The 16,236-nt window shown below is 42.5% G+C and overlaps 1 protein-coding gene across 1 annotated transcript in view; it reads right to left on the bottom strand.

Moving 5' to 3' along the window:
* Positions 1–16,236, bottom strand: part of PLXDC2 (plexin domain containing 2) — a 542,926-nt gene that overhangs the window by 163,986 nt on the left and 362,704 nt on the right. The window lies entirely within an intron of this gene.

Here is a 16,236-nt window from a genome sequence, read left to right as displayed (position 1 = left end):
CCCCCGAAGAAGTTAATGAACGTTGGAAAAAAAGAGAACCTAGAAATCTTTATATCTTTTAGGTTCTACAGAGAATGTGGAAGGAAGATTTCATCCTCCAAACTATTTATATGTACATGTAGATCTTTCAAAGAAATGTCCAGCAATACCTTTACATGGCCAGTCTGTTCCTCTGTTCCTGGGAAATCAGTCTTTGAAATGATACACAAATGAGGCTGAAGAGCAATTGCAGATCTGAAGACTCTGTCACTCCAGCTCTATTCCCCTCCCAGCTCCGCCTCCTCCTTCTTAATTGATAACTCCTTTGCCCGAAGTCAAACAGCATAGAGGGTGTCAGTCAAGCAGGAGGAGGCAGTGCTAAGTGGGGAATAGAGCTGGAGTGACAAAGGCTTCAGATCTACCATAGCTCTTCAGCTTCATTTGCATATCAATTTAAATGCTAATTTCTCAGAGAAACGTGTCATGTAAAGGACTCATTTTTGAAAAAGCTACATGCACAACTAAATAGTTTGGGTATGAAATGCATATGTTAGGAGCAACATGGAATAGAGGAGGTGAACCTAAGTTCAGGGGTGTATATTTTTCCATCATTTTATTCAGTATTTTCATTTAAAAAGTTGTGTAAATGGAATTTTTTTTAAAAAATGTTTGTACAGTTGAAGAATAGGAAGTGAGAGTCTAGTATTAGGCACAGTGATGGTGATAGTGATATGAAAATTAAACAAAGCTTTTCTTTTCAGAAAATAAGTTTAACATAAAAAGCTGATTTTAATAACATATCATTTTCCTGTTTCCCCACCCACCCATAGAGAAACCTTGTTAGTCCTGCTTCCCCCTCCACCAGGTAGAGAAATCCTGTGAGTCCTGCTTCCCTGCCCACCAGATAGAGAGGAACCCAGAACTCACAGTCTTTCACTATCTGTTGGAGAAGGAAGCAGGACTCAATTTCAAAGGCTTTATATAACAGATAAAATCCTGCTTCCCCTCCACCAGATAGAGAAAGCCTATGAGCCCTGCTTCTGTCTCCAACAGATAAAGAAAGACTGTGAGTCCTGCTTCCTTCATCAGATAGAGAAATCCTGTGAGTCCTGCTTCCCTGCCCAACAGATAGAGAGGAGCCCAGGACTCACAGGAGTTCTCTATCTGTTGGAGAAAGAAGCTGGACTCACAGGCTTTCTCTATCTGGTAGAGAAGGAAGCTGGACTCACAGGCTTTCTCTATCTGTTGGAGAAAGAAGCTGGACTCACAGGCTTTCTCTATCTGTTGGAGAAAGAAGCTGGACTCACAGGCTTTCTCTATCTGGTAGAGAAGGAAGCTGGACTCACAGGCTTTCTCTATCTGGTAGAGAGGGAAGCTGGACTCACAGGCTTTCTCTATCTGGTGGAGAAGGAAGCTGGACTCACATGCTGTCTATCTGTTGGAGGAGGAAGCAGGACTCCAACTAAACTGAATTAAACAATAGGCAATTTTCAGATGACACATTTTTTAAGGTAAGCTGTTTCCTAACAATAGTTCATGAATTTATTTCAAGAAACCCCTTTAAGTGTAATTTTATATTATCCACTATCCACTTAGTCATTTAGTCATTATTGGTGCCAACCGAAGCATAGATACATAAATACTTTTGAAGCCACTAACTAGACATTACAGTTGCCCTTAGGATTTGTCACACATAATGCTTTAATACTTTCCGCTGTGTTTTAATCTTTAATCCTATGTTTGCTCGGAACAAAATATGTTTATTTAATGCCTTCAGTTAAGCACCAGACTACATGCTTATTCCCATTAAGTCTGTTTATTATGCAAGAAGCTTGTTCTGATGTGTCTCGCAAGCGGAATGTAAGAATTTTTTTTCTTTTAATATGGCCGGCTTTATACACATACAAATATTAGTCTTATCAAACATTTATCCTTGGGGGAACAGCATATTATTTGTTTCTCGAACATAATCCTCTGGTTCCTCGTTTATCTTATATGTCCTTCAGATGTATCTTCCATAAATCTGCTCTCCCATAACAACTGTTCATTATATTGCTTTTCTCGTGGTACTTTGCTTGTGAAGAATGTAATTCTCTTCGTTTGGAGGTTTATGATAGAAGCCGCCATGTGTTGCTACTTTTCATTGATGGAATTCTTTCAACTTAAAGGCTTGGTGCATAAAATATTTTCTAAAATGTACTGGCACAGATGAGCCCACAAGTACACATCTGCAAATTTCACCAAGGTCTCTAGTTTCTCACAATTAGAGATGAGCAAACCCGAACTGTAAAGTTCTGAGTTCGGACCGGTGCTGAACTCCGAATACGGACTTCTCCCGGAAGTCTGTTTTAGTGCTGAGAGTTCCGGGACAACAGAGAGAGACCCCTAACCCTTACTATGAAAGTCTTACAGCCCTTTTAGACCACCAAAGTTTGGGTCAGTATTGACTTCCATGGCATTCGGGTTCAAGTTTGGGTGGAGTCTTGGTACCCAAACCAAACTTTGGTCACAAATTTGGTCGAACCTGATGGACCTGAATGTCCATGGGTCCGCTCATCCCTACTCACGGTACAATACAGTGAATGACATGCCAGATAAAAAACATCACAGGCTACAATTCACACCTCAGCCATTGGGTGGCCACATATAGACATATAACAGAAACATCTCCTGACAGAATATCACAAAGTCATTTTTTTATTTCAAACCTGTTCGTCTTGTGCCACTTATTTTGGGGCATGTGGCACCAAGAAGATTGCTAATAAAGGATAGATCTTTGGTATGACAAAGAATAGCAATAGTATAGTCGAAAGGGTGGAATTCAAAAGGTTCTATTTCTATATGTTTTTGTCCATAAACAGCACCAGCATCTGGTATTGCAAAAAAAGTAATCGAACAAGGGTTAGCAGCAAAACCAGACTCAGTTCATAGACAAGAGTGGCGCTATTTCTGGATTGTTTCTATTTTGGCTGGCGTTATGCCATTTTTGCATGATCCATTACAATCTGGTATGATATATCATGGACTGGTTTTTTTTCCACCTTCAATCTTGTCTAAGGGATCAGTCAAGTTTCCATCAGGCTTGGTTTTCTGCTGGATCATCTTGGCCCCCTGAGGAAGCCATTGTGAAACGCACGTCGGGGCACGTGGCTGCAGATGGACACTAACATGGGTAAGACCATTCATAATACATATGGCCCCTGAGTGCTGTAAGTAGGGAGTTTTCTATGATAGGTCACTGACCGAAGAATAGAGAGAAACCTCCAGGATATTATAATGTTATCTCCCTCCATGACACTTAGGATTTGGTCATCTCTATATCTTTGATGCACTAGGCCCTTTAGTTGAATCTGAAACCTTGATTGGGGATATTACTGGTCATTATATATTATTTATACCCATGTTTTTTGTCTTATATGTAGCAACCTAAAGGTACCTTCACACGAAACGACTTTGTAACGATATCGCTAGCGATCCGTGACGTTGCAGCGTCCTGGCTAGCGATATCGTTTCGTTTGAAACGCAGCAGCGATCAGGATCCTGCTGTGATATCGCTGGTCGCTGAATAAAGTCCAGAACTTTATTTGGTCGTCCGATCGCCGTGTATCGTTGTGTTTGAAAGCAAAAGCAACGATACCAGCGATATTTTACACTGGTAACCAGGGTAAACATCGGGTTACCAAGCGCAGGGCCGCGCTTAGTAACCCGATGTTTACCCTGGTTACCAGCGTAAAAGTAAAAAAAACAAACAGTACATACTCACCTGCGCGTCCCCCAGCGTCTGCTTCCTGACACTGACTGAGCGCCGGCCCTAAAGTGAAAGTGAAAGCACAGCGGTGACGTCACCGCTGTGCTGTTAGGGCCGGAGCTCAGTCAGTGTCAGGAAGCGGACGCTGGGGGACGCGCAGGTGAGCATGTACTGTTTGTTTTTTTTACTTTTACGCTGGTAACCAGGGTAAACATCGGGTTACTAAGCGCGGCCCTGCGCTTAGCAACCCGATGTTTACCCTGGTTACCCGGGGACCTCGGCATCGTTGGTCGCTGGAGAGCGGTCTGTGTGACAGCTCCCCAGCGACCAAACAGCGACGCTGCAGCGATCGGCATCGTTGTCGCTATCGCTGCAGCGTCGCTTCGTGTGAAGGTACCTTTACATCTTGGCATCTGTGGCCTTATTCGAATAGGTCTGTTTGTATATGAATAATTTAATGACTGCTGTTTTTATCTGTTTAATTAAAGAATATAATTTTATTCTAAAAAAACCTTTTTTTTGTGGTGGTGTATATGCTCCATATCTTGGTGATCTAATATTGGTTTTCTGCTGAATAGAAAATCTGAGCATGTAAATCTGCCCTGACCATCAAACAATAATGGCAGTGATTCTGTGAACAGAGCCACATCTTAGAAAATTTCTTCAGAGGGGTTGTTTAGGATTAGAAAAACAAAGCTATTGGCACTAGAGTTCAAGTCCTCATCCTCTCTGGTGAATTTGCATATTTAATTTCCCATAAGAGTATGCAAGGCATTTACGCCTACTCATACTGGCATGTCAGACCTGGCATGTCACTTTCCACAAGGAGAAACCTTATCCCTTATATAGGGTAGATTCATCAATCATGTAGCTGTGCAAATTTTTTGAAGCTTTCTTACATTTTTTTGCTAACTTTGCTAAGTTTTTGGAAAGTTGGTGAAGATTATCAGGAGGGACATGACCTAACATGGCATGGACAAATTCCATATAATTTATGACAAAAAATTGGCACAGCTGTGTACACCTGTTCCTCTATAGGAATCCACAGGTGAAATCCGCACAAAAAACACTGATACTGTATGTATGCAGCATCAATAGTAAAAAAAAAAAAAATAATAATAAAAAAAGGTTATTCTCACCCTCCGACGTGGCGCGCTGTCCTCGGCAGTGCAAGCGGCAGGTTCCGGTGCCAAGGATGCTATGCGAGAAGGACCTGCCATGACGTCACGGTCATGTGACCGCAACATCATCACAGGTCCTGCGCTCATACCAACCCTGGAACCGGAAGCTGCCGCGTGCACCGCACACAGGCGCCAAGACTTCAAGGGGCCTTCGGAAGGTGAGTATGTTTATTTTTTATTTTACGTCACTGGGCAATATACTACTTTACTGGGCAATATACTACGTGGCTGGGCAATATACAGTACTACGTGACTGGGCAATATACTACGTGACTGGCCAATATACTACATACTACGTGGCTCTGTGCTGTATACTACGTTGCTGTGCAATATACTACGCCACTGGGCAATATACTACGTGGCTGCGCAATATACTACGTGGATGGGCAATATACTACGTGGCTGGGCAATATACTACATCACTGGGCAATATACTACGTGGACATGCATATTCTAGAATACCCGATGCGTTAGAATCGGGCCACCATCTAGTTAATAATAAATATTTAAGGTTTTATACCAGTGATGGCGAACCTATGACACGCGTGTCAGTGCTGACATGCGTAGTTATTTTCAGTGACACGCGGCCGCCGGCTGCGGCCCCATAGAAATTGCATCCTTAAATTGCATGGCAAGCCGTTCCGATTTTTTATTGGATCGGATGCCATGCAGGAGGTCTGTAGGACCAAACAACAGAGCTCCGGCGCAGAGTGTCTAGGCCTGGGACTTCCGGTAGGCCCGGCGCAGCTCCCGGAAGTCCCAGGCCTAGACGCTCTGCTCCGGAGCTCTGTTGTTTGGGCGGCATTGCGCTGCTCCCTGCTGCGCCGGCCGGAAGTTCGGGCCTAGACGCTCTGTGCAATGCCGTGGGGGATGCACTTCTGAGGCCTGAGGTGATCGCTGTCTTGAGGCCCTGTGATTGCTGTCTGCAGGCCCTGTGACTACTACAGCAACCATCATCCAGTGAACTGTGGGGTGTCATTGGCCATTACTGAGATAAGTGAGGGGGAGGCTGGAAGAGGCCTGTGCTATGGGTGCCGTTTCCCGCCATTAGGAACGCCATCTTGCAGCATAGTACAGACTCCATTTCACCACCATTACTGTTGTGCATCCTTATTAACCCCTATTTCTGCTTATTAACTCTGCCCTTTCCTAAAAGACAGTTACATGTGCCATCATATGGTCAGTTAGGTTAGTTAACCCCTAATTGCCTGCAGGGCTAACTATAAATCTTCTCTCACTGCCCCTCTCATGGAGAAGCCACAAAATAAAAAAACAAAGTTAAGTAAAGGGAGTGGTAGTAGCAGTAGCCGACCCTTTCAAGAGACATGGACTGAGATGTATGGCATTATAGAAAAAAATGGCAGATCATTTTGCGTTCTATGTAGTGAAACGGTAATAAGCAGAACGTGGAATATAAATAGACATTTTGAAACTAATCATTCCCAGCTCTTGAAAAAAAGTGAGGATGAAAGGAAGGAATACATTTCCAGGCAGCTACACCTTCATAAGAGCCAATCTAATTCCATCCTTAAATTTGTGAAAAGCTCTACAAATTTAACATCTGCAAGTCTGAGCATTGCTCACTCCATAGCTCAGCATGGAAAAGTGAGGGAGAATTTAGGTTCGCCATCACTGGAAGAATTCCCCCTCCCCCTCACTTATCTTAGTTCACGGCACCCCACACAAGTTAAATAATAGCAAGACCAACAAAAGAAACCAACTGACAGATGAACAAAGAAGTAACTAAACAGGTAAGTTAAAGGGCCACTGTCACCCCCTCCAGCCGTTATAAACTAAAAGAGCCACCTTGTGCAGCAGTAATGCTGCAGTCTAACAAGGTGGCTCTTTTAGTTTTTGATTAAGTTATTACCTCAATAAAGCGATTTGAAAATTGTCCACAAAGACCAGCTATTGTACCGGGAGGCGGTCCGAAGCGTCCTGTATGAATCCCCCAACGGCCGTCACTCTTCTCTTCAGGGGCGCTGGTTTCCGCCCCCTGAGCGCTGTTATCTTCTGAAATCCGGCGCCTGCGCTGTTCTTTCCTGCCTGGGGCCTGCGCAGTGTTTACTGTGAGTCACAGCACAGACGCAGGGTGCCTGACTGCGCCTGTGCCGGCAGTGCGGCCGCCCTGTTACTGAATCCCCGCCCCGCACTGTGCATAATGAATAACACAGTGCAGGGCGGGGATTCAGTAACAGGGCGGCCGCACTGCCGGCACAGGCGCAGTCAGGCACCCTGCGTCTGTGCTGTGACTCACAGTAAACACTGCGCAGGCCCCAGGCAGGAAAGAACAGCGCAGGCGCCGGATTTCAGAAGATAACAGCGCTCAGGGGGCGGAAACCAGCGCCCCTGAAGAGAAGAGTGACGACCGTTGGGGGATTCATACAGGACGCTTCGGACCACCTCCCGGTACAATAGCTGGTCTTTGTGGACAATTTTCAAATCGCTTTATTGAGGTAATAACTTAATCAAAAACTAAAAGAGCCACCTTGTTAGACTGCAGCATTACTGCTGCACAAGGTGGCTCTTTTAGTTTATAACGGCTGGAGGGGGTGACAGTGGCCCTTTAAATAATTATAATTATACATATTTGTTATTTAAACTATACATGTCGCAAAATTATGGTTTTTTTTATCAAGGTGACACACCACCCAAGTTATGTTCGTTTTTTTGGCGAATTTTGACACACCAAGCTCAAAAGGTTGCCCATCACTGTTTTATACAGTAATGTTTTTTACTATGAGCCTAAAAAGTAACGGAGGTACTTACAATCTACCTGTGGGTTCTACCTGGCACCGGCACAGAGCAGTCACCGACTGCTCCTGTTGACAATGTCAACAGAGCAGCTCTTCTTCTTCCAGGCTCCTCTGTCGACGGGGCATGACTGCCAACATCATGGTCATTGACAGCCGGCTCCACACAGCTAGGCAGCGGGAAGCCGACTGTAAATCACCATGATGTCAGTAGTCATGCCCCATGAACCGAACCGAGCAGAAGAGAAGCCGCTACTTTGTGGACATGACATCAGCAGAAGTCATTGAATCGCCAGCAGAAGCATTCTGTAAAAGCTTTCTTGTGGCAGAGATCGGTGCGCAGTATTACAGGTAGGTAGGTAGCCAGTTTTTAGGCCCATAGTAAAAAAAATGGTCCTGGATAAACCCTTTAATATTACTAAAAAAAAAATAACAAACAAGGAGGGATTGACAATGTAAACTTTGCATTTTCCATATGTCTCAAGCTATTTTTTCATTACAATTAGATGGATACAAAAACAGTATTTATTAATGGCTGCATTCAGTTAGAGTATCTTTTTTTGCTTTATGTCTATGTAAAAGATTTACTTATGCTAGAGTCTAAAATTACCAAAAAGACAAACAACACACAGGGTATATCAACACCTGTGTCCGTAAGGAAACAATTATACCTACGGTCCCGTACAAAAAAACATTATCAACCTATAATAAATTGCACAATAAGACCTCAAAATATAATTAATAAACAACTTTATTGAATAAGAACAAACAGCAAAAGGACAGAAATGATGGTGGTAAGTACCAATGGTCAGGCACCATGCACCTGAGGTAATACAAGTAATGAATGTTACAAATGCCTCTTACAAAGCCCTCCCATCAAACAATACACTGTTACGCCCAGTGGCCTGATAGTACACAAAGGGAGGCAAAATTAACATATACTGAGACACAATATAAATCACATATAACAATTACCTCAGGTATAATGGCGCCAGGAACCCCTACCCACGTTTCACTCCCCCGGAAGAAGGCCTATACGGCCGAAACGTGCGTAGGGGTTCCTGGCGCCATTATACCTGAGGTAATTGTTATATGTGATTTATATTGTGTCTCAGTATATGTTAATTTTGCCTCCCTTTGTGTACTATCAGGCCACTGGGCGTAACAGTGTATTGTTTGATGGGAGGGCTTTGTAAGAGGCATTTGTAACATTCATTACTTGTATTACCTCAGGTGCATGGTGCCTGACCATTGGTACTTACCACCATCATTTCTGTCCTTTTGCTGTTTGTTCTTATTCAATAAAGTTGTTTATTAATTATATTTTGAGGTCTTATTGTGCAATTTATTATAGGTTGATTATGCTAGAGTCTGTGAGAAAGAGGACAACCTAAAATCCTGTGGATAAACCCATATGACAATTCTACAAGGGTGGATCACTCCGTAAGAGTAGGGTTCCACTTCTGAGAAAAACAATCTGATTATTCTGATCAGAGTAGCATCAGTTTTTCTCTGGCATAGGGAGAAAAAACATTTCTCCACCTTCTCTATTCTGTCAAAAATTGGATCGCACTCGGATGCCACGTTTAATCTTGCATCTATAATTTGTTTCCCATTACTGACCCAGTTGTTCCATCCTGCCTGATCTTTCTGCTCCTGACCTTGGATATATCTTTTGATCTTGTGCTGCCTGCCCATGCCTTGGACCGGCTGCCCAGACCTCAGACCGTCTGATCACGTCTTTGCCCTCCTATACTGCGTACTCGTGACTCTTACTTTCTGGGCAGCTGCTGCTGGTCTGGGGACTGGCCTGAAGTGACACCTGGTGACTAGCCTATCCTCACCACTAGGGGCTCCAGTGAAAACCAGGTAGTTGCATAGTCACGCCCCTGCAGGGTAACCCCGGTCCACGACGGAGTGGGTCCACACCCACCAGCGTTACACAATTCACATCACTAGCATTAACATTTTCCAACAGAGAATCACAAAATTATGTTCATTTTCAAAGCTAGTAATCTCACGCCACCCATATCAGGATATGTTTAGCCAATATAAAAGGTAAGGAAGTAAACATTTATAGGTCTCTAAGGGTACCGTCACACAGTACCATTTACATCGCTACGACGGCACGATTCGTGACGTCGCAGCGTCGTATAATTATCGCTCCAGCGTCGTAGACTGCGGTCACACGTTGCAATCACGGCGCTGGAGCGATGCCGAAGTCCCCAGGTAACCAGGGTAAACATCGGGTAACTAAGCGCAGGGCCGCGCTTAGTAACCCGATGTTTACCGTGGTTACCAGCGTAAAAGTAAAAAAAAACAAACAGTACATACTCACCATCTGATGTCCGTCAGGTCCCTTGCCGTCTGCTTCCTGCTCTGACTGAGATCCGGCCGTACAGTGAGAGCAGAGCGCAGCGGCGACGTCACCGCTGTGATCTGCTCTCACTTTCCGGCCGGCGCTCACAGTCAGAGCGGAAAGCAGACGGCAAGGGACCTGACGGACATCAGATGGTGAGTATGTACTGTTTGTTTTTTTTTACTTTTACGCTGGTAACCACGGTAAACATCGGGTTACTAAGCGCGGCCCTGCGCTTAGTTACCCGATGTTTACCCTGGTTACAAGCGAACGCATCGCTGGATCGCTGTCACACACAACGATCCAGCGATGACAGCGGGAGATCCAGCGACGAAAGAAAGTTTCAAACGATGTGCTACGACGTACGATTCTCAGCTGGGTGCCTGATCGCTGCTGCGTGTCAGACACTGCGAGATCGTAACGATATCGCTAGAACGTCACGAATCGTGCCATCGTAGCGATAAAAATGCCACTGTGTGACGGTACCCTAAAACAAACCAACAGTAATTGTGAGCCATTAAACTCATTCATTCAGTCCTTTACAAGCCCTTTGACAATTGTTTAATAGGCAAACTTTGCCCGTACACAACATTGACCCCTTGATAGCTAAACTCCTCGGTAAAAGATGTCTCCCTTGTCTAGCATAGTCTATTAACCCATTACTTGACAAATTAAAATTTTTACAAGTACGGATTTTTCAGAAAAGGGCGTCCAAAATTCAATTAAAAATAACAATGACATGATTTCCTATTTTGAAAACATTCATTTTACAAACAGAACACAAAAAATTGGACCTAATTATAAAAATTATAAAATCTTAGTTGCTAGAAGCTAAAGATTAGGCGTCCCCCAAAAAATACATTGGTAGATAATGGGTTAAGATGTCTCCATGTTCTCAAGTGTCGCCGCCAGTTCCTTTTTAATCCGCTGGATATATTTCCATCCATAATACAGAATCAGCGCTTCCACAATCAACGTTCACTTTAATTTCCCTTTTATGCTCCACGAATGTAAAGTGTCGCTAATGTTTATGCTGTGTTCAAAAGGAAATCACTTAGTTAATTTTCCCCAAGCTTCTACAACTATACGTCCTAACAAAAAGTGACTCAAAAAAAGAATTGTAATTGATTTTCACTCAGAAAATATTAAATTCAATTTTCTTATCACTTGTTCTTTTTAGCCCAGTAAAAACTTGCCGAGCCTGGTGCGAAAACAATTCCACGAATTTTAATGGTATTTAAACATTCCAGACAATGGTTTTATACTAATCCAATTCCACACTATTTTCTTAATTTAATTTCAGCGCATTCATTTGAATCAAAGGCAAGTGACATAGAGCTGTTTCATCAAGAAACTTCTCAACCCGAAAGCTATAACCAGCCACACGTCACCTAAAACAAAGAAAAAGATGGATTCACGAAAATGGAACAAATGGAAAATGTACTCCACTCTTCGAGCCTATTTTCCCTTAAACAATTGGAAAAGTCAATATGTGTGTGGTTCATTGTGTACGATGAGAAAATACTACGAAAACAGACAGCAACACCAACGCAAAAAAAATCTATATACAATGGTGCATAAAAGTTTGTGAACCCTACAGAATTTGCCATATTTTTGTACAATTTTTCTAAAAATAGACTTGAAAATGATCCAATATGAAACTTTTATGAGTGGCAAAAGTATGTGAACCTTTACAATTTGCAGATAATTAAATGGTGAAATTAAATTCAATCAAAGGGATGACAGTCAGGTATGGCTGGGTAACCTATCAAACTCTGATCTATATGTCATCTGCTATCTACTCCAGCAATTTTTACACTCCAAAAGTCGAATGGTGCCCCTTCCCTTCCAAGCACTGCCTTGCACCCAAACAGTAGTTTTCCACCACACACGGGGTGTCAGTGTATTCTAGAGAAATTGCACAACAAATTTTATCCTCCATTTTTTCTGCTATTATCCTTGTGAGAAAGAAAAATTTGTGACTAAAGCAACATTTTTGCGAGAAAAATGTATTTTTTTCAATTTCACGGCTCAAAGTTATAAAATTCTGTGAACCTCCTGTGGTTCAAGGTGCTCACCACACCTCTAGGTAAGTTCCTTGAGTGGTGTAGTTTCTAAAATGGGTTACCATTGTGGGGGTTCCACTGTTTAGGCACATCATGTGCTCTTCAAATGCAACATGCCATTTGCCCCAAAAGTCCAATGGTGCTCCTTCCCTTCCGAGTAGTTTTCTACCACATATGGAGTATCGGTGTACTCAGGAGAAATTTAAAATCACATTTCATGATTCTTTTTTTCCTGTTTTCCTAGTGAAAATGAAAAATTGGGGCTAAAGCAACATTTTAATGTTGCTTTAATTCCTGTGAAGCATCTATAAGGTTAATAAACTTCTTGAAAGTGGTTTTGAGCTGTTTGAGGGGTGCAGTTTTTAATATGGTATCAATTTTGGATATTTTGTCTCTCATAGGCCCCTCAAAGTCACTTTAAATGTGATGTGGTCTCTAAAAAAAATTGGATCTTATAAATTTTGTTGGAAAAATTAAAAATTGCTCATTAACTTTTAACCCTTTTAATTTCGTAAAAAAAGTTTCAAAAATTATGCTGGTGTAAAATAGACATGTGCTAAATGTTACTTATTATCTATTTTGTTTGGTATAACTATTTGGCATAAAAATTCAAAGTTTGAAAATTGCGAAATGTTCTCATTTTTCGTTAAATTTATGATATTTTCCTAAATAAATGCACGTTATTTTGACCAAAATTTACCACTAAGGAGAAGTTCAACATGTCTTGAAACAACATTTTTAGAATTACTGGGATATGTTGAAGCATTCCAGAGTTATTACCACATAAAGAGACACTGGTCCAAAGGGGTTAAAAATACAATCATATCTCTGGGAATGTTGTATCTCTCTGTATATGGACAATCTTACCATCAATAAAAGTTCATCAGCATTTGGCAGCACTGAGATAATAATGACTTTAGGTTCTTATCTGTATTTTAGTGACAATTTGTCAGCTTGTCTAACTCTTCAGCAATTACTAAGAAAAAGCATACAAAAGATAAAGCTGAGTAAAAAGATTCATGCCACCCTGGTCTGATGTCCAAGTCCAGTACTCCATTGCTACTCCAACACAAAGCCATGATCTCAATCCTATTGAAAATGTATGGAAAAAGCTGAAAAGGCCGTAGCGAGGAAGGCGACCTACAAACCTGGATCAGTTACACCAGTTTTGTCAGGAGGAATGGGCCCAAATTCCGACCAACTATTGTGAGAAGCTTGTGGAAGGAGATCCCAAACGTTTGACCCAAGTCATTCAGTTTAAGTAATGGTACCAAATACTAATGAAATGTATGTAAACTTTTGACTTTGCGGGAAGTAATAAAAATGCCTTAAAACATTCTCTTTCTATCAATTATTAACAATTATGGTAATTATGGTAATCCTAAGTGACCTAAAACGGGAAATGTTTATTCTGCTTTCATGTCAGATATTGAGAAAAACATGCAGATGCATCTTTTTATATAGTGTATTTAAAAATCTAGTTTCAACTGTGTGCTATTACAACAGCAGACCAAATGAGAGAGGATATATGAAGCGTGTGAGGAAACTCTGGATTGATAGAAGACCTTCATGTCCAAGCAATTATCACAACTTGAGATGGATCAATTGCACTGCAGATCCACCACACATGAAGATCTGCAACAACAACATGTGCAACCCCCTGAAAATCCTGATCCAATCCTGCAACTAGAGAGCTCTGCAGCTGATCTGAAACAGAAGATCTTAGATAAACTAAATACCATCAATACCAGAGATTGGCTGCCAAGGCTCAGCAAAGAAACACCACCAGACAGTATGCTAGAAGCAGCCAATAGAGCACTTGCATCAACACCTACCAACTCAATCCAATAAACTAATCTATGCTACTGCCTCAGCAATCATGGAAATGCTTGGCTCTACATCGAGCAAGAACAACAGAGGTACGTGCCATCCTTGGAAAAGAAGACTGGAGACCAAGATCAAGGTGACATGAAGGGAAGTCAGTCAACTAACAGAAATACAGAAGGGTGTAAAGATCAAGAATAAGACCAAGCTGGACAAGTACAAAGGCCTGACCCCAACTGAAGCCCAAGACATTGCTAAACAAAGGCTCACAGCACTCGCTGCAAGACTAGGGGGATACACTAGAGACGCTGAGGCCAAGAGGATAAATGCCCTGTACTCCAAAGAACCATCCAAGATGTACTCCCAACCTCAGAGTAACAGCACAAAGGCAGCAACTCCACCACTAGCAGAGACTGAACAATACTGGAGGAACACATGGGAGAAGGAAAAAACACACAACACCAGTGCAATGTGGCTGTAAGATCTGAGAATGAAACACAGAAAACACCTAGAGCAAGAACGAGTCACCATTACAGACGCAGACATCCAGCAGCGGGTCAAGAACATGAAGAGCAGGACAGCACCTGGCCCAGACATGATCCATACCTACTTGCTAAAGAAATTAACAGCCGTTCATGAACACATGGCAAAGCAGATGAACCAACTGTTAGAAGCAGGCCACCCAGCTTGGCTAACACAAGGAAGAACACTGCTGATCATGAAGGATCCTCACAAAGGAACAGTTCCTTCCAACTACCGCCCAATAACCTGCCTTACAACAACATGGAAACTTGTAAGGCATCATAGCCACCAAGCTACAGAATCATATGAACCAGTACATGAATCCAGCTTAGGGTGGTTTCACACTTGCGTTTTTGTAAGCTGCGTTTTAGTGCTAAAAAACGCAAAAAACGCATGTGTTTTTTTCCTATACTTAACATTAAAAACGCATGCGTTTTTTCGCATGCGTTTTGACGCGTTTTCAGCAACGCATGCGTTTTTTGATGCGTGCGTTCATTTGCAGAAATGCAACCTGTAGTATTTTCTTGCGGCATTTTTTTGCCGCGAAAAAACGCATGCGTTTTTTCGCGGCAAAAAATGCATTGCTGTCTATGTAAACGCATGCGTTTTTAAGCACATGCGTTTGTTTGCGTTAAAAACGCATGCGTTTTTATAGGAAAAACACAGAAAACACACTGAAAAGTCACCCACCACCATCAAGGTGATAAAGGGATCCAAACCCTAACCCTACCCCTAACCTCACCCCTAACCGTTTAATGAACATTTTCTGACAGTCATAGTGCCACGTATTTCAGTGCCACGTATTTAAGTGCCACGTACTATAAATACTATAACTACGTGGTTATACGTGGCACTGAAATATCGTGGCACTTAAATGCGTGGCACTGAAATACGTGGCACTGAAATATCGTTGCATTTACGTGAAATACGTGGCACTTAAATACGTGGCACTTATATACGTGGCACTTAAATACGTGGCACTTAAATATGTGGCACTTATATACGTGGCACTTATGTACGTGGCACTAAAATATGTGGCACTTACATTCGTGGCACTTAAATACGTGGCACTTAAATATCGTGTCACTTATATACGTATATACGTATATAAACGTATTTCAGTGCCACGTATTTCAGGTTAGGGTTAGGGTTAGGGGTGGGGTTAGGGTTAGGGGTAGGGTTAGGGGTAGGGTTAGGGTTTGGATCCCTTTATCACCTTGATGGTGGGGGGTGGCTTAGGGTTAGGGGTAGGGTTAGGGTTTGGATCCCTTTATCACCTTGATGGTGGGGGGTGGCTTAGGGTTAGGGGTAGGGTTAGGGTTAGGGTTTGGATCCCTTTATCACCTTGATGGTGGGGGGTGGCTTAGGGTTAGGGTTAGGGTTTGGATCCCTTTATCACCTTGATGGTGGGGGTGGCTTAGGGTTAGGGGTAGGTTTAGGGGTAGGGTTAGGATCCCTTTATCACCTTGATGGTGGGGGGTGGCTTAGGGTTAGGGTTAGGGTTAGGATCCCTTTATCACCTTGATGGTGGGGGGTGGCTTATCAGTGACCTGGTGACCAGGACAGTCTAATAAAAAGCTACCCCTAACCCTAACCCTAGGGATCCTGACCCTAACCCTAACCCTAACCCTAGCTAATTCTATTAATAGTGTGTTTTCTAGTTGATTTTGATGTTTGGCAGCTGTCACACACTTCTCAGCATGCGTTTCAAAAACGCAAACGCGGGAAAAAACGCATGTAAACGCGGGAAAACGCCGCGTTTTGCCGCAAATTTTTTTTTGGAGCAAAAACGCATGCGTAAAAA

Source organism: Ranitomeya variabilis, chromosome 6 (assembly GCF_051348905.1).
Source record: "Ranitomeya variabilis isolate aRanVar5 chromosome 6, aRanVar5.hap1, whole genome shotgun sequence".
In the NCBI taxonomy this organism is placed as follows: Eukaryota; Metazoa; Chordata; class Amphibia; order Anura; family Dendrobatidae; genus Ranitomeya; species Ranitomeya variabilis.
Note: the sequence above shows the minus strand (reverse complement) of the source record. Positions and strands in the feature narration are given on the sequence as shown.